The sequence below is a fragment of the Hevea brasiliensis genome, chromosome 10 (assembly GCF_030052815.1).
Source record: "Hevea brasiliensis isolate MT/VB/25A 57/8 chromosome 10, ASM3005281v1, whole genome shotgun sequence".
Lineage (NCBI taxonomy): Eukaryota > Viridiplantae > Streptophyta > Magnoliopsida > Malpighiales > Euphorbiaceae > Hevea > Hevea brasiliensis.
This window is the reverse complement of record NC_079502.1, coordinates 12,824,086-12,850,677: the sequence shown is the minus strand read 5'-3', so window position 1 is coordinate 12,850,677 and position 26,592 is coordinate 12,824,086. Positions and strand designations below refer to the sequence as shown.

Sequence of the window (26,592 nt, the reverse complement as noted above, 5' to 3'; positions counted from 1 at the left end):
TTCAACTAATCAAACAAATCATCGATCCGTGGTAGGGATATCTATTCTTTATGGTCGCCTTATTCAACTGTCTATTGTTTATGCATAGGCGGAGAGTACCATCCTTCTTCTTCACAAATAATACTGTGCTCCCTAAGGTGACACACTAGGGTAGGTGAAACCCTTATCTAACAATTCCTGCAATTGCACCTTCAACTCTTTCAACTCAACAGGTGCCATCCTATAAGGGGTGATGGAGATTGGTTCCACACCAAGCATAGTTTCAATTTCAAACTGCACCTCTCTTTTCGGAGGCAATCCCGGCAATTCTTTCAGAAAGACATTCGGAAAATCCCATACTGTAGGAATATCTTTAAGATCTGGACTCCCCACCTGGGTATCTATCACATGAGCTAGATAAGCTTCATATCCCTTTCTAATCATCTTTCTAGCAAGTGCAACTTAAATGATGTTGGATGGCAATAACTACCTCTCCCCGTGTATCACTACATCTGCATACTTGGGAAGACCAAAAGTGACTATCTTCAGTTTACAGTCGATCATGGCGTGATGCCCGGCTAACCAATCCATGCCCAAGATGATATCATAATCTTGGAAGGGCATGTCAATTAAGTCTGACAGGAATGTATGTCCTTGGATCACCAAAGGACAATCCTTATACAATTTGTTCACCCTAACCTCTTGCCCTAAGGGACTAGTCACTAGCACATCATAATCCATTTTCAAGCAAGGAATGGCAACAAATCATGTAATACTGGCACTAGCATAAGAATGTCCAAAACCAGGGTCAAACAAAATGTATACATCTCTACCAAAAATAGAGAAAGTACCAGCCACAACATCTGATGTCTCAACTTCATCCCTCTGGAGCATGGTGTACACCCTGGCTGATGCACCACTCTGCCCTTGTTGGCTCACTATGCCCTAGCTGCCAGAAGTGTTACCTTTACCTTGGCCTTGGCCTCTAGTAACTGTCTGTTGTCCTCTAGAAATAGAACCTTGGACAGATCCCTCAGTGGTGGTAGGCGGCCCAGATCGGTGAGCACTAGTGCAATCTCTAGCAAAATGCCCACTTCCACCACAGTTATAACAGGCTCCTATGGCCTTATAACATACTCCATGATTCCTGCCACAAGTTTCATAGGTACGAGCAGGAAAGGAACCCCTAGATGTCTGCTGTCCAGATTTAGGTAGCCTCTGCCCTGAGAACCTTCCCCTATTAGATCCTCTATTACTTGGTCCCCCAAAGCTCTTCCTCTTACCCGAACTATTGCCAGAAGCTTGACCAGAAGTCTTCTCACTCGTCTTTTTCTTCTGTTCCCTTTCTAATGGCCCCTTCTAACTGAATCCTTTCTAATTCCAGAGCTTGGGATATCAGCTCTGAGAAGTACTCATGTCAGAACCCAACAACTTGCATTCGTAAGCTAGGCCTCAACCCAGCCTCAAACCGTTTGCATCTATCTCTACTGGTAGTGAGTAGGCTTCTAACATAGTGGCTAAGGCAGGAAAAGTCTCTCTCATACTCAGTTACAGTTCTGTTCCCTTGCTTCAAACTGAGAAACTCCTATAGCTTCATATCTACATGTGTCGGGAACATACTTCTATCTAAATTCTCTACGAAAGTCATCCCATGTCAACACAAGTGGCTCAACCAAACTGTGAGGAATGGTCTTCCACCACTCATATGCATCTCCATGTAGTAGAGAGACTGAGTATTCGAACTTCAAATCATCGATGCAGTGTAGTTTCTTGAAACTCTCTTCATCCGTTCTAATCATTGCTCAGCTTCCAATGGGTCCACTGTACCCTTGAACTCTGTTGCCCCATACTTCATTAACTTGTCATATTGACTGGCTGGGGATGGTGGTTGCACTGAAGGTGCTTGCACAGGAGCTTGGATTGGTATATTGCCTGCCATTTGCTAAAATAGTGCAGCCATCTGCCGAGCAAACTGAGCAGGAAACTGCATGGGTGGGACGGGTGCAGCCGATCCACTGGCATTCTGAGGAGCTGGGGCTTCCCCCTATACCTCAGCTACTACTGATTACTCTACTGTGTGATCCCCCTCTTCCATACTAAATCATAAAGAATTCTACTCCCTGGATAACCAACACAAGGAGATTTCCCTCTATTAGTCCATATTTATGATGTAATGCACTATATGTATCAATTAATGACAGTTGAGTAGTTGTACTTATAAAAAATTTTCAAACATGCAATTTCAAAACTTGTACAAAAACCAAAGCTCTGTACCACTAAAACATGTCACACCTTATCCCTTGTAAGGCATGGCATGTTCCTGTAGCATACCTAAAGAATTACCGAACTACACCTACCGATAACCCATTAGTCATGCTACAAGGGATTTTAAACAAATTATATCTTTTGATCTTATCAATTCTTTTGCGGAAAAACTGCATGGGAATAGTTAAAATTCAGTATAAACATTCATTGGAAATAATGATAGACTAAATATTGCAAAAGTTACATTTCCATAAGCTTCAAAATACAATACAAATAGTTACAAACTCAAAATACTTTAGTAATGCAGTGCTTTTTAATACAAACTATTCAATGTCCGTACATCCATATATATAGGTACAAAATACATCCAAATGAATCACAAGGGTATACCTAATGTAAATACCCACAATCAATACCAAAATACTGCTTCCAAGTCTCTCACTCGACAGCCTTCTCCTTTCCATTACCTGCGATAGCATAAAGGAGCTATCGCTGAGTATATTACTCAGTGGTGTACAACTAATAACTTTAAAACTTAAGGTAAAATACAATTTCTCAAAGCATAATAAATCATACTTTTCTTAAGCATGAAAACTTCATAATAGTTTTAAGTTCATAAGAGCCATTTATTGGAATAACATTTCAAATGAGAAATCACACTTCATAAATCACAATTCACAAAGCATTAGTTCAGGCCATAATTTGGTCTAATGTTCTTCATAAGAAACGTTCTACTATGTCTTAGGTTCCCATAGGTTTAAGAATCGTCTAAATTGGAGTTTTTTAGAGAGAGTTATAGCCATGCAAAATTTACTATTCATATGATAAATCTGCAGATTTCCAGATTTCTGCAGATTCGGTGATTCAACTTTACTCAGGAATTTGATTGGGTTAAGTCCATAATTAGGGCTCAAGTTCTTCATATGAAATGTTATACTATGTCTTAGATTTCCATCGGTTCAAGAATTGCCTAAATCAAAGTTTTTTAGAGAGAGTTATGGCTATGCAAATTTTACTGTTCATATGGTCAAATTCTGCAGGTTCCAGAATTTTGTCTCTAAGTTCAAGGCTCATTTCGGATAGCTTAAGGTCATTTTCAAGGCAGGGTATCTTCACGAAAATTCTAATGCTATGTCTTAAGTTTCGTTTTCAATTGGTTTCACACCAATTGGAGTTGTGTAGCTAAAGTTATGAGCTTCCAAACACACTGAATTCAGTGTGCAAAATTCTACCCTAAGTTCAATTTTTCATTTCCTCAATTGTTCCCACTAAACAACCTCAATTCACATTTAATTCATCCAAAATGACTATAATTTAGCATTGACACATTAATGGCACTTCTTAACACAAAACCCACAATTTTCAAACACCAAAGTTTGCAATTTTCCCTAATCCTACCATTTCGTTACTTCCATTCATCAACCCAATGTCAATTCAAACTAAATAAACCTCAAATGATCATAATTTAACACTACACACACCAATTTCACTCTTTAGTGCCAAAACCCATTTTTCTCATGAACCTTAATCTTTCATAATTCAATTTATGCAATCTCATGAAATCTTACTACTCCCAATCATGCATACTACCTTAATTTAACTTAGATTTATCATCAATTTAACTAAAATACATCAAAACCCTAATTTTCCCTAAGTTGGCCAAAACCCTAGTTTAGGTTCCATGCATGTTTCCTTTCAATTTCTCATGAAATTTCATCATAAGTTAACTTCATTCAAGGCTTATACAACTAATCTAACATGAAAAGAAACTTACCTCAAGTGATTTCTTTCCAACTTCAACTTTTCTTCCAATTTCTTTTGCTCTACTTGCTCCAATGCCTCAATCAAAGTTCTCTTTGATCTTTTCTTTTAGTGGGTTATGGGATTTATGAAGAGAATTAAAGAGAATTAAAACTTGGAAGGGGGAAATCAATGAGAGAAAAAAGTGGAAGAAGAAGAGAAAAAGCAAGAGAAAGGAAGAGAGAGGAGTGGGTGGTGGCACCTTATGAAAAAATAAAAATGAAGAAGACATTTGTCTTCTTATATATATATATATATATATTTAACCCCAAAATTAGTTTATTAAAATTATAAATTTTAATTGTGCCATAAGGATAATTAAACTTAAATTTTTATTCCCTTTTTTTTTTACATTTACACTTAATTTTTCCTTTTAATTAAATAATTAAATTTAATTATCAAAAGCCCATAAGTCCTTCATTTTAATTTTGTCATAATAGAAATGAAAGTTTAAGTTTTCATTTCTTAAATTTTCCCTTACATATTTTTACTTGAATTTTTCTTCAATTTTTACCCCATAATTCAATTCATTAATTTCATTTAATTTAATTGATATTTCGGTCAAAAGTCAACTCTTGAGATGAATTGACCAAAATGCCCCTTATCGGGTCATAATCCCTCTTTTTCAATATACTCGGTGAATCCTTATATTTTTGGGTCACTTGAATTTTTATTGTATTTATCTCAATTAATTTTCTATTTATTTTTAGTCCTCAAGGTGTCTTTAAATAGTACTAGTCACGGACTAAAAATGGTACTATTCATAACTCGGAGGTTTGCGGTGTTACAAGTTAAGAGATAAGATGATAAAAGAATTTGGATAAAATCACCTTGTAGCTGAATTTAATAGAAGATGGGAACCAAATCCAAATCTCATTTGGAAATTGGAATTCTACTTTACTTAGGATTCTTATTTGTTTTGATATTTATCTATAGTTAATGTAATTTATTTTCATTTTCTTTTATTGTAATTTACAACCCCATTGGACATTTTAATTATTAATTAGATTAACTTTACTAGTTTAGTTATTTAACATCATAATAAGTCCATTAACCCCAATAAGCCCATCCATGCACATTGAAAGAATAAGATGGACCCTATGGTGGATTGAGTAAAACCTAAAACCCAAGATAGAATACCAAAGCCTCTTATATAAAGTTAATGGGCCTTTAGGCCTTGTACTAGTTTAAGGTTTTTTTTTTTTTTTTTAAATTATGGGTTGTAAAGGCCATTTTAAAGTTTTAACTTTTATTCTCCTCCCTTTTTCTTTAGTTTAGGACTTTAATTATATTTTGATTATCTTAAATGTTTTCAAATGAACCTTTAGCATGTAATTAGGCTTTGTAAAGATGCATGTAGAGAATGTGATAATAAAAGGCCTAAGTAGATAACCTAGAAGCCAAGGCATGCTTAGGAACAACCCTTTATGCACATAGTGCAAATGAGAAACCCTTAATGATCTTTACTTTGTTCTTTATTGATCCAACATGTTAAATCACATGTGCATGGATATTGTATGTAATTAACTTCATCTAATTCACATGCTAGGGCAAGATGGTAAGGCTATATGACTTAGAAACATGGCATGTTTATGTTATGTTATGTGTGTGCCCTATATAAGTGAGTGAGTGAGATGTGTGTGTAACTAGTAGTTTACATATGTATGATCAAGGCATTAATTGAAAAGGATAATAAGATAGCTTTAGGAAATAATTAGAAGAGGTTGGCTCTTACTCTAAGGTAAGCCCTGGTGGAAAGGATTCCTACCAACTTTCCTCTCTTACACCCACTATCTTGAACCAAAGCCATTGGGTTCATGGTAAAAGAAGGGTAGTGGACCTCTATAAGGGGTAAGTTGTCACCTATACACCTTTTTAAGAATTCATTTAGGATATTACTAACATGGCAACTCATTTCCTCTGCCTTAGTGGCGTAAATATCCAAGCATCATTGTAGTATTATGGAAAGATGATGCTAAACCAGTTAAAAGGGTTAATGCTAATCAAGACCCTCATAATCCCTTAAAAGTTACTACCTTACCCTTATATTCTAGGTTAGCCTAGTGTGTAACTAACTAGTCCATCCCTCGAATGATGTTAAAAACTATAAATTATATGATAATTAAGTCTGTTCATAAGCATTTGTCTTTCACCATTATAAGAGAGGCATAACATGCTAACTCTGCCACTATAAGGTCACACTTCAGACCACTAAGTATCGATAGACAACTCATGGAAAAAATTATTAACTACAATCTCTCGACCAAACTAGGGGAAATGAAAGAGTGTGAAGTGCTTGGGCTAAGTGAAACATGAATACTCATACCACTAGGATGTACCTGTAGACTACTATTTGTATGACCTTGTGGGCCAGTGCGTTGAGGCCGTGAGAAACTCGATGATGAAAAACTTATATGACTGTGAAATATATTTAGAGGCATTAAAAAAGGATAATCATATGTATGGCATGCTTATTGTAGAATAATTTTGAAGAGTAAAAAATGTTTGATTCAATTTAAATGAAATTTGTTTTTTTTTTAATTTAATTTTGGGAATTTATTTTATTTAAAACCTAATTAGACCTAATTGGGTTCTCTATGGCCAATAAGAACCAATAAGAAATTTTGATTAAATAAATAAAAGCTGCCATTCATTTTTTATTTCATTAAAGGAAAATAAAAATTAAATAGGAAGTTTTTCTCTTCAAGACTCCTTAAATCTTCTTATTTAGGAATTAAATACACTTTCTATACAATTTTTTAACCAAAACTCTATAAATACCTCATAGAAAAGAAGAAAAAAGAGAGAAGAGGGGACAAAAGAGAGAACAACACAACCCAAAAAAAAGGGGAAAAAAAAAAAAGCTCTCACTCCATCTCTCCAATTTTATAAGGTTTCCCCATCTCCCTTCATTTTTTCTTCTTCCTTTTTCCTTTTTCTTCTAGAAACATTCAAGAATTCGTCAAGGTATGTGTTTAAAGTTATGAATATTCAAAAAACATGCCATATATTTGTTCTTTCATGTTTATATATCTTTAAATGGTCTCATGTGTTCATAACATTCATGTTCATGTGATAAATTTGAGGGGAACTTACAACTCTGCACATATTGATTTTTTATCTTCGTGTTGTTTATTATTTTTTTATATATTTCTATATCTTTAAAAATTATATAAAAATTATATTTGTATTACTCATAACATTATAATGATTTTAGCCTCAATAATCATGCAAAAAGCTTCTAAATTGAGAGAATTATGGTTGTTTAAAGTTAGGGTGTCTTTTGTCTATGATTTACAGAACAACCAAATTTTAGGGCCAATATCTCCATCAATTCTTCTTCCTTTTCTGTAATTCTTAATTTTAAAAATAAGCTAAATATCTTATTTAAATTTTCCCATTGCTTTCATGTAAATATCTTTTATGGTTTGTGAGATACATTAAATTTAAACTAGTGCAGATCTGTCTCTGGTGCAGAACAATGGCAAACCACGATTTTTGTAAATTATTTGATAGAGATTTTAGACTAGCTAATAATTTTATAATTTGATATTATGTCTTGCCATGCTTCTAGAATATTTGGATAATTTTTGTGCATGTTTAAATAATTTTAGAAATTCAAATAAAAAAATACGGTGAATCTATCAAAATCTAGAATTAGCATGTATGTTTGAATTTTGATGTTCTTCTATAGAAGTTTGTATTTATATGTTTTATATAATTTAATAGGATATTATGAAGTGTTAGAATTAAGTTAGATTGACCCATGGCCATTGTATAGTTTTAGCCCATTAGAAGCCCTGTTAGTTTGTAAGTGATTAAATTTTTTTAATTGCTGTTACAAGGGTTCTACAGTTGCTAGGCAATTCTTACTGAAGTGGAAAGTGAGGCGTCACCACTTTAATTTTGAGAAAAAATTAAAGGAAATCATTTTTATTTTAGGGGGATTCAAAAAGAATGTTTACCACTTCTATTTTTAGAAATTCAGGGTTTGAGATTCGTATACGCGTGGGAAAGGTGTTAGGCATCCCACATCGTCTCTCGATGAGGGTAAATAGATTTAAGAATGTTCTTTTTATAAGTTAATATCGACAATTTTATTGGAGTTTAAATTACGATGTTGGCTCATGTGATTGCTATATGAATGCTCAATGTTTCACTATTTAGAGTGGGCCCAAGAACAAAGGTAAATTGGATGACCTAAAGTGAATTTTAGCTCTAATTATTTTTGTTAAAGTCCTCCCTTAATAAAATTAGGGCTCTAATTTTAAAGAGGTATCATTTGATTTCTAGAGATTTATAACGAATAAGGAGGATTCTCAACTTACTCATTATTAATCTCATCGTCAGTGTCCAAACAACAGAGGGTGTCATGTGTGAAGTGGAAAAGATTGAATTAAGAAGGGGTTTCGATTTTCATTCCTTTTGATTTAGGCTTTAATTCAAAAGAGAATGTGTCAATTAAAGCCTAGAGAGTACTATTCATTAATGAGGACTCTCAACCAATGAATCAAAGTCCCATTATTGGCATAATCGAATATTATTCTTCACCCATATTGGTTCAATTTAGATCATTAATGCATTTAGAATTTAATGGTTTATAGAACGTTGTTTATAAAATTTTATCTAGTTATGAGAGATGAATGTAGTAACTTTAGGTTAACAAATTTAAAGAAGGACTCTCACTTAATTAGAGTGTGAAAATAGAATATTAAAGACAATTCAAGGAAGGACTCTCCCTTTGCGCATATGAAAGCATGTTTAACATAAAAGGAATAAAGTATAAAGGGCACATATTTAAAATGGTATAGGTCTAAGGAAAGACTTTCCCCCAACCTAAAAACATGTTAGGATTGTATTATTTTGACGGATGTAATTAAAACTCAAAGAAAAACCCCTCCCTCGATGTAAGAGAAGTGCATATTTGGTAAAACATTTCAATAAGGGGTCAACGAAAAACTTTCCCTTTGAACCCCTTTAATAAAAAATTTATTTAGGAGGGGTCCAAGGAAAGGACTCTCTCTCGAACCCCATACCTTAAAGAAAGATTGTATTTTAAAATATTACCGTTATGAGGTCATTTTAAGACTTCATGAAATCAATTTATTGAACTCCAAAGATAACCATTATTTAAATACATCAGTAATTACTAGAAACCCAATAAAGTGTTCAACTAACCATTTCATCAAACAATACAACATTATTTCCAAGCTCATGTTATTATTTCTAAACTATAAAATAAGAAAACCATTCCATATGCATTGTTTCCGAACTCCTCTTATGCTTAAAGATAAAAAAGAAAAAGGAAGAAAACACCATGAGGACCATTTTCTAACTCCTTTCAGGCTTGCAATATAAGCAAAAATGTTATAAGGGTTATTTCCGAACTCATGTTCTTATATCCAAACTCTTACCATTATTTCCGAGCTCCTTTTATTATATCCTAACTTTTCTAAAGAATGATGATAATACTCACAATATCAAACTGAAATAGCATTCACAAGATAAATAAAACAATATTTGAAATGACAATGTAATATTTATGAATTAGAAAAATATTTCAACAAAACATTTTAACAAAAATGTAAAAATATAATATATCCAGGCAAAGAACAATGCGCTTAAGCGTTTGTTTGGATGGGATGAAGAGAGGTTTAGTAAAGTAAGATAAGGTAAGATAAATGAAGGTATAATATGATAAAGTAAAATAATAGCCTTATTTATGTTTAGGAGGAAGGTAAGGTAAATAAAGATTTTATAACCTTGCTTTATTTGGTTGGATAGTATTGGAAGGTAAAGTTAAATATAAAAATTATAAAATTATCCTTTTTTATGAAACTTGTTATTTTATAGCAAAAAGTTAGTAGTTATTTTTGCAATGAAATATTAATTTCCGAATCTTTTACAAGATTTCTCTATAATAAAATTTCTAAAATAATAAAATAAAAACTTCATTGAGAACTTAAAAATGGTAATACAAATTTATTTAAAAAATAATTATTTTTAATTTAAAATAAAGAATTTTACAAAATCAAAATTAAGATCAATTAAGGGAGTGTCTAATTTAAAAGCATGCAATTTGGAGTTTTTCTAAATTTGATATGGGATAAGAAATAAGTCAAACACATAAGGAGGGGTAATTTGGAAGTTTTCTAAAATTGATATGCGTAATATAGGAAATCAAACAAGAAATCTTCCCCAATCGATGGGTTGGAAATTGGCAGGTTTTAGGGGTTTTCAACCCCCAAAAACCTTCCTATTCCTTAACCTTCCATTCCAAACAAGTGTAAAATCCATTAAAGCCATCCGTTTCTCTCCCTTACCACTGTAACCCCTCAATCCAAACATTGTATAAAGGAGTAAGATTTTATTTCATTTTGATCCACTTTTCTTTGGGAAACCGAACCCTACTCCTATTTAAACTTATTGTTACATCTGAGACAAAATTTCCACATTAACCACAATTGGATTCACACAAGAAAGTTTGAGAGATTAGAGCTTAAGAGATTGAAGAGAAGACCCACCTTATCTGCAATTATCTATAGTTTTTATCTTTTCTCTCTTATTTATTTTGGATTTAATTTTAAACTCATTGTTAAGATAATTCTAGATTTTTATTCAATTAAACTTAGATTTGATTCTTAGATCATGAGGAACTAAATTTATTTCTAGGGTACCTAATGCAGCTTGGATTTAATTTTAATTCCAGAGATTTTGTATTAGTTTTCTTTATTAATGTAATTGTTTATTATTTGAATTTAATGCTTTTGGGTATTAACCTTTGTGATATTTGATTGATCTCAAGGGAGCATTGCAAGGCTATTACATTGAGAAGTGGAAAAATATTGGAGAGTGGAGATAAAAAGATTGAAGAGAAAATTGAAAAAGAGAAAAACAGAGAAGGAGATGAACAAACTGAAGTTGAAGTTAGAATTGAAGCTGAGAAAGAGAGTTCAGTGGAAGAAAAAGGAAGTAAAGAGAGAGAGAGTAAAGAGGAAGAACCTAAACATGTAGCACCTAAAGCCTACATGCCACCTTTACCATTCCCACAAAGGTTTCAGAAAGTAATGTTGGATAAACAATTTAGGAAGTTTTTGGAGGTATTGAAGTCTTTGCATGTGACTATTCCTTTCACTGATGCCTTAGCACAAATGCCTTCATATGCTAAATTTTTGAAAGAGATTTTGTCTAACAAGAAGTTGGAGGAATTTGATACCGTAGCTCTCACAGAAGAAAGTAGTGCTATTTTGCAAAATAAGCTTCCACCCAAACTGAAAGATCCTGATAATTTTTCCATACAATGTCACATTGGGGATATCAGTATAAATAAGGCTTTATGTGATCTTGGAGCCAATGTTAGTTTAATGCCATTGTCTATCTATGAGAAAATGAAGATTGGAGAAATGAAGCCTACCACCATTTCACCACAGTTAGCAGATAGGTCTATTAAATATCCAATTGGGGTGATTGAGAATGTTTCTCTGAAAGTTGAAAAATTTTTCATACCAATAGATTTTGTGGTATTGGAGATGGAGGAGGATGTACACAGTCCTATTATTCTTGGTAGACCTTTCCTTGCTACTGCTGGAGCTATGATTGATGTAAAAAATGGAAGGCTTACATTAGAAGTTGGGGAAGAAAAAGTTGAATTTAATTTGTTTCAAGCAATGAAAAAGAAAGATGATTCAAATTCATGCTTGAGAATTGATGTGATAGATGAAGTGGTCAGAGAAGTGCTCAAAAAACAACATCTTGAAGATCCCTTAGAAGCTTGTTTGGTTTATAACATCAAAAAGGGGGATGAGATTGAAGAAGCTGCAGAATATGCTACAATCTTGGAAGGAAATCCACCTTTGCCTATGGCTAGTTTTGAGAAGATTGGGGATTTGAAGCAAGATACAACTTCATCATCAATGCTTGAAAAAAGTGAAGCACCGAAGGTAGAATTGAAACCTCTTCCAACAAATCTCAGGTATGCTTTTCTTGGTCAAAATTCTACATATCCTGTGATTATTAGTGCTAAACTGAATGATTGTGAAGTTGAAAAATTATTAAGAGTTCTTATAAAGCATAGAAGGATAATTGGTTATACCATTGATGATATTAAAGGAATACATCCTTCTGTGTGCATGCATAGAATTTTGTTGGAAAATAATCATAAAGCCTCTAAAGAGTCACAATGGAGATTGAATCCAAATATAAAAGAAGTTGTGAAAAAGGAAATCTTGAAATTGCTTGATGCAGGTATCATTTACCCTATTTCTGATAGTAATTGGGTAAGTCCAGTTCATGTTGTACCCAAAAAGGGGAGCATCACAGTAGTGAAAAATGAAAATGATGAACTAATACCTACTAGGACTGTAATTGGATGGAGAATGTGTATAGATTACAGGAAGCTAAATAATGCAACTAGAAAGGACCATTTTCCATTACCATTTATAGATCAGATGCTTGAGAGATTAGCTCATCATTCTTATTTCTGCTATTTTGATCCCTATTCACCCGAATGATCAGGACAAAACCACCTTCACATGTCCCTATGGTACCTTCGCATATCGAAGGATGCCATTTGGACTATGTAATGCCCCAGCTACATTCCAAAGATGTATGATGTCCATATTTTCTGACATGATTGAGGATATTATGGAAGTGTTCATGGATGATTTTTCTGTGTATGGTAAATCTTTCAATGAATGCTTATCAAACTTATCTAAAGTTTTGCAGAGATGTGAAGAGTTTAATTTAGTTTTGAATTGGGAAAAGTTCCATTTTATAGTACAAGAAGGAATTATTTTGGGACATCTTATGTCAAACAAGGGTATTGAGGTGAACAAAGCAAAGGTAGAAATTATTGAGAAAATGCCACACTCGACATCTGTGAAGGGAGTGAGGAGTTTCCTGGGGCATGCTGGATTTTACATGAGATTCATCAAGGATTTTTCTAAGATTTCTAAACCTCTTACCAATTTATTGAGTAAAGATGTGGAATTTCATTTTGATACTGATTGTATGAATGCTCTTTCCAGGATAAAGGAAGCTTTGATATCTACTCCTATTATGCAGCCACCCGATTGGTCATTACCTTTTGAGTTGATGTGCGATGCTAGCGATTATGTCATTAGGGCTGTTTTGGGACAAAGGAGAGATAAGAAGGTGTATGCAATATATTATGCAAGTAGGACCTTAGATGATGCTCAAATAAATTACTCTACTACAGAGAAAGAGTTTTTGACAGTAGTATTCACAATAGATAAATTCAGGTCCTGTCTTGTGGGGTCTAAGGTAATAGTGTACATAGATCATGCAGCTATCAAGTATCTCCTTCAGAAAAAAGAGGCCAAACCTAGGTTGAGAAGGTGGGTACTACTCTTACAAGAGTTTGACTTGGAAATTAAAGGCAAGAAAGGAGTATAAAATGTAGTAGCAGATCATTTGTCTAGATTGAGGCAAGAACAAGGAGATAATTTGGGGAAAGAGCTTCCAATAGATGATTATTTTTCTGATGAGTAGCTATTGGTAATCATGAGTGCAAAAATCCCTTGGTATGCAGATTTTGTGAACTATTTGGTGTGTGGAATCCTTCCACCTGATCTAACATGGCAGCAAAAGAAGAAATTTCTTTTTGATGTGAGGGATTATGATTGGGAAGAGCCATTTTTGTTTAAGAGATGTGGAGATGGGTTGATTAGAAGATGTTTAGCTAATGAGCAGATAGGGAATGTTATTAGAGATTGTCATTCTTCACTTTATGGGGGTCATATGAGTCTCACAAAGACTGCAGAAAAAGTTCTTCAAGCAGGATTCTTTTGGCTACATATGTTTAGAGATGTGAGAAAATTTGTAAATGCATGTGATAGGTGTCAAAGGATGGGAAATATCTCAAAAAGAGATGAAATGCCCCTCCAAAACATATTGGAAGTGGACCTATTTGATGTGTGGGGCATTGATTTTATGGGACCCTTTCAATCATCCTTTGGACACAAGTACATTTTAGTTGGGGTAAATTATGTGAGCAAATGGGTTGAAGCTATACCATCTCCAACTAATGATGTTAGAGTTGTGATCAAATTCCTTAAGAAGTTCATTTTTACAAGATTTGGAACTCCACGTGCCATTATAAGTGATGGAGGTTCTCATTTTTGCAACCATCAATTTGAGAGATTATTACAAAAATATGGAGTAAAGCACAAGGTTGCAACACCCTACCATCCATAAACTAGCGGTCAAGTGGAAATCTCAAATAGAGAGTTGAAAAAAATTCTTGAGAAAACAGTGAATAGTTCAAGGAAAGATTGGTCACTAAAGTTAGATGATGCTCTTTGGGCCTATAGGACAGCTTTTAAAACTCCCATTGGTACCACCCCTTTTAGATTGGTTTATGGGAAAGCTTGTCATTTACCTTTCGAGTTGGAGCATAGAGCATATTGGGCCATAAGGACACTGAATTTTGAATTAAAAACTGCAGGAGAAAAAAGAATGTTGCAATTAAATGAACTTGAGGAACTTAGATTGGATGCTTATGAAAATGCCAAGCTTTATAAGGAAAGAACTAAGAGATGGCATGATAAGCATATTAGGAGGAAAGAATTTCAGGAAGGGGATGCTATTCTCTTATATAATTCTAGGTTAAGGTTATTTCCTGGAAAATTAAAGTCAAGATGGTCAGGGCCTTACACTGTTATAAAGATATAACCCTATGGAGCTGTTGAGATAGGGAATGAAACCTTAGGTACTTTCAAAGTTAATGGGCAGAGATTAAAGCATTATATTGTTGGAGAGCCCACACAAAAGGTTGTAGAGGTTTCATGGCTTAGTTCCCCAACTGGGGATATTTAGGTGATTTAGAGAGGAAGGTCAAGCTTAAGACCTTAAACAAGCACTTCTTGGGAGGCAACCCAAGTGTATCCTTTTATAGTTTATTAATTTTCCATTTAATTTCATTTTCAGTTTTTAACCTCATTAAACTCAAAAGTGACATTTATTTATCTTTTGTAGGTCATTCATGAAGATTGGGCAAATTAACACTTGTAGCAAAAAGAAAGAATTGAAAGGGAGCAAGTATAAAGCAAATTTTTGCACTTTATCCAGTCCCTGTGAACAGTAACACTTTTAAACTTGTGCTAAATTGCTGATATTGAAATCTACTTGATAACACAGGTTTGATTTTGTGTCTTGTGTAAATTTTGTGAAATCTAACTTGAATGAGGATCAATTTTGATATTTAGGACTGATGTGAGCTTTATTAAAGTGCAAAAATAGTGTTTATTAAGTCTTACCTTTTACTGTATATATAGTTTTTATAGTTAGTTAGAATTTGTATGTTTTTGTTTGAGTTACTGTTTATGTTACTGCTCATGCTACTGTTCATGCAGCTTAAGAAGTCAATTTCTATGTCTTTTCAGCCATTTTTGAATGCTTGGAACCTGTCTCAAATGCTACTGAAATGTACTTTGGGTATAAGCTTAGAAATAAGACTAGTGCAAAAGGGTGATCACAAATCCATGCCTAATTTGATCTGTTTGCCTTTAAATTTCCTCATGATTGTATTATGTTTGATAAGTTTATGAGAGATGATGAGCTAAAATTCTTTAATTTTATGGTGTTTGTGTGTATTTGAGATTTGCTGAGGGTCGAGATAGTATTCCATAGCATTTGCACTATTTTTGGTAAGTAAAATCACAATTTTTGCCAAAACCTACCGAAATTTGTTGATGATGTTGCTTACCCTAAGCAGTACCCTATGCAAATTTTGATTAACCCTAAGCAAATTTTTGCTTGACCCCAAGCAACACTAGAATCTTTAGTTCAACAATCGCTATGTTGTTATCCTAAGCTATACCCTTTGCAATACATGCTTAACCCTAAGTTACCAATTATCTGCTCTACATTTTAAAAGTCCCAAATTTCTGCCACTTTTATTCCACTCTCACTCCCGATAAACCAAAGCACTCTCCTACTCCCTCCACCATTTTTTCCAGTATTCTTGGGAAGTTAAAGAGATTATTTCTCTTTATTAAATGGTGAGAACCAAGATGTGGTCTACCCGCAAATCCAGGAAATCCAAACACTCTGCTAAATCAAAAATGGCTACTCCATCTTCACCTTCTGCTAACCCTAACCCCAATCTCAGTCCACCATCGCCATCCTAGTCACCACCGCAGACTCCACCACTACCTCAATCACCTCCACCATCTTCACCACCACTACCCCAAAACCAAACACCAACCCTCATCCCACCAACTCCCCTCGCACCATAAAATAAGGCCCAAAATGAAACACCCATTTTTGAAACCCAGATTCAAGAACCGATGTCTGAACCCGCACCAACTCAAGCCAAATCTAAAGCTAAAACCAAAATGGCTGCGGGTAGACCCAAGAAAGCCCCTATTGGAAAAAGAAAAGGGAACCCATCTGTTTCTTTGGACTTTAACTCTTTACCTAAGGTTTCCTCTGAACCAGTCAGTAAAAGAACTAGGTCATCATCATCAATTTCATCACCAGTGGCTCCAATCCCTATATCTCAGTCACCCTTAGCCTCTCCCCAGCCTGCCAGTGCTCCAGCAGCACCTGTGACATCTGTCGATGACATAGAGGAGGTACTTTCTCCATTACCTTGGGCTTTTAAAGACATGGATATGAAAAATGCTTATGAGAGTTTAGCTTCTAAGCCCATTTCAGTAAACAAATATATGGATAAGTAAATTTTAAAAGAGTTAGGCATTTATGACTCTGTATTCACTTATTTAGATGCTGTCAACTGGACTGATTATGCTAGGATTAGGGAACCAGTGTACAAAGATTTGACTTTGGAGTTTTTGAGTTCCTTAAGGTTAAATTTCAAACCTACTATCCCTGAGCATAAAGATGTAATCTGCTTTAGATGTGCTGGCATTGATAGATAGTTAGACATGGGTTCTATGAGTGCAATTTTTAGTTTTAAGGATACTGGCTATAAGAGCATTGAGTGGCAACAAACCATCTATGATCCTGTTCAATTCTGGAAAGAAATTGCACCTTTTGGGGGTTACTATAGGTAGAGGACAGCAAAGGCCACTAGGATAGTGGATCCTGTGTTAAAATACCTCCATCGATTTATCTCTTACACTGTCTTAGGCAGGGGACATAGTAATAGCATTGTGGGTGCTAGAGATTTATTTTTCTTGTGGTGCATCAAGGAGAGAAAACCAGTTAGCACAACCTATTTCCTAACTACTCATTGGCACCAAACTATCACAAGGCATACCACAGGTAGCATAGTTTTTAGAGGCTATATAACTGCCATAGCCAATTCATTTGGCTTTGATGCTAGTTTACATAAGCTGCTGCCAGTCTCTGGTGAGTCCTTTATAGACAGCACAATGTTGCTTCACATGGATCTTTGTGAAAAGGTAGGACATACATATGTCTTGTTACAGCAGCATGCTGATGCTAGTAGGTCTACAGAACCAAGTGCTTTTGCACCAGTAGAACCTCAAGCAGCTACTTCCCAGCAGTTTTCAGCAAATATTTTGTCCCTCCTAAAATCCTTAGAATCTAAAGTAGCTAGCTTCACTGCCCAACCATTTGCTTCCTCACTTGACACCACAGATATTCTTGCCACCTTGAAGGGTTTAGAAGTTAAAATTGATATTCTGGGTCAGTAACAGGTCAACCAGAAGAAGAAACTAGAAAAGAAGCTTAAAAAGAGATTTTCATCTCTTAAAAAGAAGCAGCAGCAACAATTTCAAATGTTGGAGCTCTACAACAAATTGGCTCAATCTTTCAACAATTTATATCATTAGGGCCAAGACATGCTCCAGCAAATGAAAGACCTCACAGAAAACTTGGAAACTGCTTCTGAAGCTTCAGATCACAATGAAACTTCTGCAGAACCTGAAGCAGACCCTGATGCAGCAACAAGGCCTTAACAGTAATAGCAGTGGTAGTAGTTTCTTTAGTTTAACAAATTTCTATTTCTGTATTTGTTTTTGTGTTTGTTCCAAAACTTTGGTTTCATTTTATCTTTTGTTTGTTAAACTTCAAACTTTGGTAACAGTTGTGATTTATCTTATTTTATGGTTTTGCTCACACTCACACATTTTCTTTAGCTTCGGTACACATTATCTTTGCATTTTCTCCTTTATTCAGTTCTAATTTTGTGGATATTAATGAGTGGCATAGTTTACCTTCAGCTAAATATGTTTAATTTCATCATGAGGTACTGACTCATTTGTAGTTCTTTCTATTTTTTTTAGCATGTTCCCAATGCCTAAGATCTCGCTTAACCTTATGCAAATCTCGCTTAACCTTAAGCAACATCTTACGCAACTTTTTAAGCATTGTAAATTCATACATTTGGGCTACTTTTTCACATTTTTCTCTCTAAAGCTTCATTGTTAATATCATTTTGAGCTAATTTTGGAATTATTGAGCTTATATTGATTTAATCCCCAATTGTATATATTTTTTATTAGTTCACACAATTTCGCCCATCTTTGCATTCATTTTAGACATTGAGGACAATGTTTCATTTGAGTTTGAGGGTGAGCGCAAAATTTTTGCAAAATTTTTAAAATTTTCTTTAAAATTTTCATTCATTCATTCATTCATTGCATTTCATTCATTCATATATAGATAATCCATACACTTATACATATACCACACATATGTCTATACTCATACACATACATTTGCATATAATTTTTATATAGATTACACTTAGTTTTAATTTGATTTATGCATTCATTTTAGGATCATGCATATTATAAAAATAATTTTTTACCTTGTCCTTAAAGGATTGAGAATTGCTTTGAAGAGCAATTGAGCTTACTTTTAGAAGGGTTTGATGGATTGAAAGTTCTGAATAGGTGCAAAGTTATTAGATTCTTGCCTTAGTTTATATCTTCTTAGCCAAGGGCCATCCAATCAATTGCGTTGACTTTGAGTGCCTAGAGAAAACTCTAGGGTGAGAAATAGCTAATTGATGTCTCACCAATCCTAGAACAATCTTTCTAAACCTTTCGAGGCAAAATCATAGCATGCACTTAAAAAAAGAAATGATCTAGGCATTCTTTGAATTTTAAACCCATATTTTAGCCTTAGCCAACCTCACTTTAAAAATTTCCCTTTGGAACCAATTTGAGCTTACATTTATCCCTCTTATTCCTTTGGAACCTACATTAATACCTAGGCATAAACCCAAACACTTACCTACCCTCCATGAGAATAATTCTTTGAGTGATAGATACACTAAAAAATAATATAAAAAATAATAAAAAAATATATAAAAAAAAGAGAAAAAAAATTATATATATATATATATAATCAGTTGAGAGAAGTGACGAAAGTAAAAATACTAGCAAATTCAATTATGGTATGTAAAGTAAGTCACCATCCAAGTACACAAAGAAATGAGTTTGGGGGTGAATTGAAAAGGACAATTGTAATTCAAAGTCAATGTTATTTATGTAGTCCCTCCAAAAGCTTCAAAATTATATGCTAGCATTGGTGAATAGTTGTAAAGTTCCTTCTCCCATTTGATTCAAAAAAAAAAAATTTGTGTCTTGATCTTTTAATAACTTGATTATTTTCATATTTTGTTACCTTTATCCTTTCCTTGTTAACCACATTATCACCCCCTTAGCCCCATTACAACCCTTAAAAGTCCTTTTGATCTTTTGATGGTGTTTTGCTACATTAGTGGAAATTGTAATAGGAGAATTGCCTATGGGATTGGGATATCATTAATCCATTCCTTTACTTCCATCATTATTTGAGACACTTTAGTTTATGGATTACTGTATAGTCTATTTAGGCGTGATTATTCTTTGTGATTGATTGGTTTGAGCTTAATGATATGGATAATTGAACCAAGGCTAAGCGGTGATAACTTTGGTAAGGATTGAATTCTTTGTATCTTGAAAGTGGGTATACGGTTTGTTGGTGGCTAAAAGTAAGCTTGAGAGTTTGGATAAGCAATTTTCATAAATTTAAGGTAAGGTACCCCAAATTGCATTAATTGTTTTTTTTTTTCTTGAGGACAAGCAAAAGTTTGAGTTTAGGGGAATTTGTTACACTCATTTTATATAGGCATTTTAGGGTAGTTTGGCATCCATCTTGCCCTTATATTTTAGTAAATTTTATATTTTTAGCTTTATTTTAGCTTATTTGTTAACTTTAGATACTTTATATTTGATTTTTGTAATTTTGTTATTTTTGATAGGTTTTTGTGGCAAATCGAAGATCCATGAGTGCGTTAGGAAGTGAATTGAAGAAATTTGGAGTTCTTTAAGTACGGAGGAAAGTTGAAGAAATCAAGCCTTAAAAGAGCAAGTTAGCCAAAATTTGCTTGAGACTTTGCTTATGATGTTGCTTAGGGTATGTCATATAAGCTCAACCTTAAGCGTGTCCAAGCTGAAAGTCAAGCACAGCTTAAATCCTACATATTCAAGCTTTTACTCCATAACCTGTCGAGAATTGCTTAAGATCCTACTTAGGGTAAAGCGGCAGTGCTTAAGGTGCAGCACAAGTCAAGCTAGAAGTTAAGCATGAGCAGAAAAGTCCATTTTACTCCAAGTATACCGAGATTTGCTGAGGGTCTGCTTAACCTTAAGCAAACAGTGTAACCAAAGGCTGAAGTTTGCTAAAGAAGCTGCTTAGGGTTAAGCAATACCCTAAGCAAACTGCCTAGAATGTGAATAATGCTGCTGACTTGGATAATTTTACATCTCATTTCCTATTCACTCCTTGACTCCTATTCACTTTTAGGGCAATTTTTTGGGACCATATAAATTCATCATTTCCTAGTTTTTGCCACAAGAGGAAACGGGAAGAAAGAAAAGAAAAGAAACAAATTATAAATAAAGAGAGAGAAGGGCACCATTTTTCTGAGGAGGAGCTGCTGCAACCATTTTTGGGAGCTCCTGAAATCAGAATTTTGGGTTCTTCTGCCTGGATTTTTCTATTTTTAGTCCGCTTATCATGTTTTTTCTTTACTTTTCCATCAATCTTTCTTGTAAATATCAATATGAGTGAGTAAACTTTTTGGATTTCAGAGTTGAGAAATATGTTTTAGCTTAATTTGTGGATTTGGATTAGGTATTTCCTTATTTTACATAAATATGAGTTTTGATTCCTTCCTTGTGTGCTTGATTTACTTGCCTAATGTTGGTACCCATTGGGTATTGTGTTAATCTTTGATTGAAGGATCGAAAAGTGAAAGTCATTGATAGATAATCAAGGATTGGAACTTAAAATTACCTAGATTTAGAAATAAACTAGGGTTTTAAGAGGAATTAATGATTGGTTACAAAACTTAATGGGTTTTAATTTAATCAAATATCTTACGAAAGTAGGTTTGGTTATTTTAGAATACACTTTGGTTTGCTTGAAAAAGATATCAAAGGAATTTAGAATCAATCACTTTCAAACTTTATTTTCCCTTAAAATTAGAATACCCAAGACAAATCTCAATTAATTTATGCATAAACCCCCAACTCTGGAATCACTTTTAGCATAACTAGACTTTGATTTAAATTACTCATTATTAATTTTGTTCAATTGCATCTAAATTTAGAATTTATTTGCTTGCTCTTTACCCATTCCAATTAGATTAATCAATTTACTTTGTTTATTTACATTTATCATTTATTCATCAATCATTAGCCCAAATAATCGCTTCATTCATAGTTTGTACTCAAACGACAAATCCTCGTGGGAACGATACTTGACTCATCACTCTATTACTTGAAATGACTCGTATACTTGCGGAGACGCCCAACAGTAATGCATGAGAAGTTCAACTAGTTCTGATACATTGTAGTTTGATCCTAAGATCGAACGCACCTATAGACAAAATAGAAATGTAGTACGAGAAAGTAAGAAAATGAAAACAAAGGAAATTACTAAAATGGCTAAAGATTAAAAGATGGTTAAAGTAGAAGGAAATAATCCAGTTGCAGTTGGAGGAAATAATGGGGTTGCTAATAGAGTTAATCACAAGGCAGTGCGAGACTAGGCCAAGCCTACATTTAATAGAGCCACTTCTAGTTTTGTCAAGCCACCTGTGCATGCTAATAACTTTGAAATCAAGCTAGCTTTGATCTAAATGGTCCAGTCTGCAATTCAATTTGCTAGTTTGCCTAACTAGGACCCAAATTTACATATTACAATTTTTCTAGAGATTTGTGAAACCCTTAAATGGAATGGAGTATCAGAAGATGCAATCTGTTTGAGGATGTTCCCATTTTCACTTAGCGGCAAGGCTATAGAGTGGTTAATGTCCTAACCTGCTACATCAATTTCCACATGAGATGACTTAGCTCAGAAATTTTTGGCAAAATTTTTTTCCACTTGGCAGGACCTCTAAGTTAAGGGCAGATATCCAGACCTTTATTCAGTATGACACAGAGAACATATATGAAACTTGGGAAAGATACAAGGAGCTACTTAAGAGGTGTCCACATCATTGTTTACCTAATTGGTTAATTGTGGAAACCTTCTATAATGGGACAAATAGTCACAATAAGATCATTATTGATGCAACAGTTTGAGGGTTAGTAATGGGTAAATCATTAATAGTTTTTCATGCAACCTGAGCAAGCTAACTGTGTGGCAAATTAAGGAAGGCAACAGAAAATCCTTATTCAAACACTTACACGCATGCTTGGAGAAACCACCCGAATTTACCTAGGGAAATCAATTGTAACACCCCTATATGCATAGGTTTGTGTATTTTACTATTCTAGTGACCGGTGTCAGTTTGGACAATTAAGAGGATTAGAACCATATTTAAGTCACCTAGAAAAGTCCTGAAAGAAAATTAATAGTAATTACCAGAAGGTCAAGTCTAAATAAGAAAAACAAAACATAAAAGGTTAAATGAGCCGGGGGTCACAGCGATGGGTGACCTTACCGTGAAGTGACTGCGAGGTCAGTTCCAACCCCAATTTTGAATGGGACATTGTGACAGCGCAATTCTAAGAAGTATTGCGAAGCTAGTGGAAAAGAGAAAATCACAGAAAAGAGTTGATAAGTAGGTCAAATAATTAGATTAGGGTTCCAAAAAAAATATTAAATTATTAGTAAACAAATCAGACCGACAAGGGGCAAATTGATCAATTCATCCCTAGGGGTGACTCATGACCTAACTGTCTAATGAAATATGAGAAATGAAAATTTTGAAATATATAATTAAATTAAAGAAGTTATGGAAAAATAAAAGGAAAAGAAAAGAAATTTAATTAAGGTTTATGACATCATCATGGTGAATCATACATGAGGTCATAAATAATTTTCATTTATTTGATAATTTGACTAAGTCAAATTAAAGATAATTATACATAAATAAAAGAAAAAAAAATTAGGACTTTTCTTCTTAATTTGGCCGGCCATCCTCTCACTCCTCTCTCTCTCTCTCTCTCTTCATTCATTTTCCACCATTGATGAACCACACCCAAGCTTTATAAACCCTATTCTAGCCATAAATTCCCTAAAGTTTCTTAAGTAAATCTCATCTTTGACCCTTGATTTATCTATTGACAACAAAAAGAAGGAGAAAGAAGAAAAATTTGAGAAGAGAGAAAAGACACACAAAGAGGTTAGTGAGTAGTCTCTTAAATCTCTCTTTCAATTCATGTTTGTATAGTTAAATTAACTTGGAAATTGAAAAAAAATGAAACAAAATCATGCACATCTATACCTACATGAATTTTGGCCAACATGTAGTGAACTAGGGTTGAGTGATTTTGATGCAATTAAAGGTGTAATTAGTGCAATTAAGTGTATAAGTATGAATTAGGCATTTTAATTTTATCAATTGAATTAAGTATAGAAATTAGGGTTCTTGACTTAGCGAAAATTGGGGGGAAAAATTAAGGGCTTTTGAAATTGAGCCAAATTGACCTAATTGAGACTCAATATGGTCAATTGGGGCCAATTGGAGTGTGTTGGAATAGTGAGAAATGAAATCAAATTTGGATTGGTAGGGGTCCAATTCTGGACAGCCAGACCTAGATCCACCTATGGGACAAAACCGTGAGGCTTACTGCCAAAGCAGACAATTCCTTTATTGGTTGGAGCCCGACCATTACATCAATAGTAGCAACAAAATTATCAAAGTAGAATACCACCTGGGTTTCCACAGCAAGGAAAGAAATCCAATCTTGAAGACATAGTTGCCACTCTAGCAAAAAGCACTAATTATTTCACGAATGAAACCAAGGCCAACTTCCATCATCAATAAGCAGCTATCAAGAATTTTGATATACAAGTGGGTCAATTGGCTAACAGAAATTAAGGGACTTTACTTAGCACTATTAAAACAAACCTGAAAGAACAGGTGAAGGCAATTACCTTAAAAAGTGGAAGACAGCTAGAAAAGAAACTAAGGAAGGAAAGTGTGGAAGAGAAAGAAGTGGAAAAAGCTCAAGAAGATGTTATGGAAAAAGAGAAGCCTAAGGAGAAAAAAAGAAGAACCGAGAAAGCCCTACACCCCACCAATTTCATTTCCCTAAAGGCTCAAGCAAGGTAAGGATGATAAGAACATCCTAAAATTTTTGGAACTCTTCAAAAAGTTGCACATAAATATCCCATTTGCTGAGGCACTAGCTCAAACGCTAAGCTATGCCAAATTCTTAAAGGACATCATTTCCAAGAAAAGACGACTTGAGGATCATGAGATAGTTATGCTTATCGAAGAATGTATTGCAATCATTTAGAATAAATTGCCATAAAAGCTAAAAGTCCAAGGAGTTTTACAATTTTATGCAATATTGGCAATGTTAAGTTTACTAAAGCATTATGTGGTTTAGGCGCTAGCATTAACTTTTGCCTTTATCTGTTTTTGAAAAGCTTGGATTAGGAGCAGTGAAGCCAACCAGTGTGTCATTACAACTTGCTGACAGATCGTTGGAATTCCCTAACGGAATAATAGAGGATGTACTGGTCAAAGTGGATAAGTTCATCTTTCCAGTGGATTTTATTTTTTCAAACATGGAGGAAGATAGAGAGATTCCATTGATTTTGTGGTGCCCATTCCTTGCAACTTGTGACACCCTTACCTTAGGTAGTTCCGAAAATTCTATTATTCCAGTAAGCTGACGTTTATCTGGACAGCTAGAATATCTGGAACTTGTCACACCCTATCCCTTGTAAGGCACGACATGTTCCTGTAGCATACCTAATGAATTACCGAACTCCACCTACAGATAACCCATTAGTTATGCTACAAATGATTTTAAAACAAACCATAACTTTTTATCTTATCAATTCTTGTGCGGAAAACTGCATGAGAATAGTTAAAATTCCATGTAAACATTCATTGGAAATAATGATAGACTAAATAATGCAAAAGTTACATTTTCATAAGTCTCAAAGTAAACTACAAAATAGTTATAAACTTAAAATGTGATAGCAATGCAATGCTTTTAAATACAAACTGCTCAATGTCCGTACATCCATGCATATAGGTGTAAAATACATCAAAAGGAAATTACAGGGGTATAACGACAATATATACCCATAAACAATACCAAAATGCTGCTTCCAAGTCTCTCACTTGGCAGCCTTCTCCTTTCCCTTACCTGCGACAGCATAAAGAAGCTATCGCTAGGTATATCACTCAGTGGTGGACAACTAATAACTTTAAAACTTAAGGTAAAACACAATTTGTCAAAGCATAATAAATCACATTTTTCTTAAGCATGAAAACTTCACAATAGTTCTAAGTTCATAAGAGCCATTTATTGAAATAACATTTCAGATTAAAAATCACACTTCATAAATCACAATTCATAAAGCATTAGTGTTGCCAACATCAACACACAGTTTAGGCCATGACACAAAATTTCACGATCAGTGCCGTGTTGTACACCATGAGCAATCTCAACCTCACTAATCGTTATTAATGAGGGAAGGGCTAGCTAGCTAATGAGTACTCATATAGTCTTATCCTACTAACCGTTATTAATAGGAGACATAATCAATATCAATTATCAACCCCAAGTAGTCGTTACTACTGGGGAGTTCCGAAAGGGACTATAATGCTAACTGTGGTTTCAAAACAGTTTCCAAAAATTTTCTACTCAACAATCACGTTTATAAACCAATAAACACATTCAAATTCATCATAATATCCACATAAAGGTGGCAATACCCAAATTTCTCAAATGCAAGAGAAAAACCATATTCCAGTCAAAGTAAACTTATTCAAAGCAAACTCATTCAAATAAACACATTCCAAACAATTTACAAGTTTAAAAATGAAGAAAAGGTTAGTTGTGCACAAACCTTCAATGCTCTCCTTTCTCTTTACTCACTATTCCTTATCCGTTCCAACTTCTTTTTCTACTAAAAATACACAAATAAAATACCTCAATACCAATCTCAATTGCTGCCAAAAACTCATTACATGCATGTCTAATGCATCCCAAGTTAGCTTTGCAAATTTTAGAAAATTTTAGTTTTGGACAACTTGGTGCCCCAATCTTTGAACCTAATTTTTACCTAGTTTCGACCATACTTTGGTGAGATGTTCTTCATGAAAATTGTTCATCTAGGTCTTAACTTTAT

General features: G+C 34.1%; 1 non-coding gene across 1 annotated transcript; it reads right to left on the bottom strand.

Annotated features, from left to right (window-relative positions):
* Window positions 1-22,388: 22,388 nt before the first annotated feature.
* Window positions 22,389-22,495, bottom strand: LOC131170105 (small nucleolar RNA R71). The gene has a single exon (XR_009141047.1). It is a non-coding gene; the product is annotated as a small nucleolar RNA R71 (small nucleolar RNA).
* Window positions 22,496-26,592: the final 4,097 nt, after the last annotated feature.